Below are 2,610 nucleotides of genomic sequence, written 5' to 3'. Positions count from 1 at the left end.
TTGGAGCTCTTCTTAGAGGATTAAAGAAAGAAAGAAGAAAAAAGGTAGCTTGATTTTGATAAGGTCTGCTAACACTAGGACACTTGAGAGAGAGAGAGAGAGAGAGAGAGAGAGAGAGAGAGAGAGAGAGAGAGAGAGAGAGAGAGAGAGAGAGAGAGGCTTTGCATCCTCATACAAAGCTGCATATACAAGTGACCAAGGGTACCAACTCTAACATGATCTGAGAGCATAAATCTGGTGCATCCTAGTAAGGGAATAGATTTCCAAGGAGAGATACATGACTCAAGGCCATCACAGAATGAGGCATCCCTCAAAAAGTCAAAGGATCTCTCCATTCCATGGTCAATACCTCAATTGAGAATCTCTGGCATAGCATGATTGCATAGCCTAGGAAAGGCTTCCCTGAGGAGTGAAATGCAAGCAAGCAAGCCCTACTACCCACCATCTCAAAGTGTATGCACCGTAGAGTGGATTGCCCCAACTTCCCTTGTTGCCCATTAAAAAATGCTAGCAAGATGACCAATAATGCAAGAGAGAGCTGTCCAAAAACACTAGGGTTTCCCTCATCATTTCTTGCCAACGAGACTCTTTAGACCCCTAAAGGCTGTTGTAACAGGACGGCACCATGTGCCAGCCAAAAAGAATAGACTGAACAAACTTTAGATGCTTCAAAACAACTGACCTTAGAGAGAGAAACCTCATACAAGACACGAAGTGGCATAATTCCGCCCTTAGAGAGCACTGGCCCCAAACTATGATACCTCTTTTGGTATTTCTTTATATTGCTTCAACATGGTATGACATTGGTGGCACTACTATGCATCTCTTACAGGAAGGATGGTAGAGAGTGAGCCTTGAGTACATATTTAAAGAACTTTGGCCATCCAAAATCATTTTACATGGAAAGCATCAACTCTAAAAACATATGATCCCAAAAGCATCCACCCCAAGGGCTATCCATACAATGTGCCATGTCAGCACCTATCAATGCAATTTGTAGAAGCATCCATATAGCCTGCCACATCAACATACATTGCAAAAATCCATATTTTAGGCCACGCCATTAGCTTTTATGTAGGTTATTATCGTGTGTGTGTGTGTGTGTGTGTGTGTGTGTGTGTGTGTGTGTGTGTGTGTGTGTGTGTGTGTGTGTGTGTGTGTGTGTGTGTGTGTGTGTGTGTGTGTGTGTGTGTGTGTGTGTGTGTGTGTGTGTGTGCGCGCGCTCTACTTTTAGGCCCCATCGGACAGGGTTCCCCTAAGTTTTTGGGAATTAGGATTTTAATCCTAGCCCATGGGCCACTCAATGAGGCTTTGTAAGTTGGTGAGAACTTCTTCTTCTGCTTTTGTTAGGTTTTAGGCTGCTTGACTGAGATCTGTAGGATAGATAGGGTCTTTAGTAGCTTGACACTTCAGGAGTTTGTGACATTTGAAGGTTCCGAGAGTAAATACTACTTACACATTCTTCTCATTACTCCCTTGACAAATAACCAAATAGGTCTAGGCCATGGATATAAACACCACTTTTCAATCATTGAATACCCCCACAAATAACCAACAAGGTCTGGGCCATGAGTATATTCAGACACTATCAAACATCAATTCTTCAGTACTCCTTTTGGGAAGCCCGAGCCATGAGTATGTAATAGTTGTCCAAGAATATTGAATCCAACATCAAAACTAGAATCAAGCAATTTCAAATCGGCACCAATACAAGTTCAAAATAGAGAAAATCCATTTCAAAAAATTCCAAATAGTATTTTCAAACAAAGCTAAAAAAGTATCTAATTACATAGTAACTAAAAATTCATTCAGGGTTTTCTTTGGCAAGAATATTGAATCCAACATCAAAACTAGAATCAAGCAATTTCAAATCGGCACCAATACAAGTTCAAAATAGAGAAAATCCATTTCAAAAAATTCCAAATAGTATTTTGAAACAAAGTTAAAAAAGTATCTAATTACATAGTAATTAAAAATTCATTCAGGGTTTTCTTTGCCGAGAATTTTAAGGATTATTGGCTTGCCTTTTTGCGTCAAAGTGATGGTACGATTGTGGATTTGGAGTGTCACATCATTCTTGTCGTGCAAAGGCATCCCCAAGAGAGCGTCACAATTGCCTAACTTCATGATGTGGAAGTCCGCCTTTCCATGGTATCCTTGGATAGTGATTGGCAGAGCACCAAGGAGAGGTGCCACTTTTTGATTTTGCCTAGTTGTGGATCGTAGTCAAAGTCCTCTACTTGAGGACGTCTAGATGGATGAAATTCTCGGTGGTAGTTGGGTCAAAGAAGATAAATGCTTCAAAGTAGTTGATGCCATAAATGTTAGGAATAAGTTCAATTGCAGGTCTAGCTTGCTTAGTTGGAGGTGGTCTTGAGGATCTATCCATTGCCAAAGCAAGGGCAGGCTATGTAGATCTATGTGAACATTGTGGGCAATTATAAAAATTATGCCCTAATCAAAAGCATCCAAAGCATCAGCCTTCTTGTAATAATGTGTCTCGTTGTTGTAGCACCAAGTGAGGCCTTTGTGGTTGACTTTCACGAGGTTCTTGGGAGATTGTAGGCCAAGGATTATAAGTAATTGTTGGGGGCTCTTCTATAGTAAACT

The sequence above is a fragment of the Adiantum capillus-veneris genome, chromosome 13 (genome assembly GCF_014529385.1).
Source record: "Adiantum capillus-veneris isolate H3 chromosome 13, ASM1452938v2, whole genome shotgun sequence".
Lineage (NCBI taxonomy): Eukaryota > Viridiplantae > Streptophyta > Polypodiopsida > Polypodiales > Pteridaceae > Adiantum > Adiantum capillus-veneris.
The sequence above is the reverse complement of the archived record's forward strand: the minus strand, read 5'-3'. Positions refer to the sequence as shown.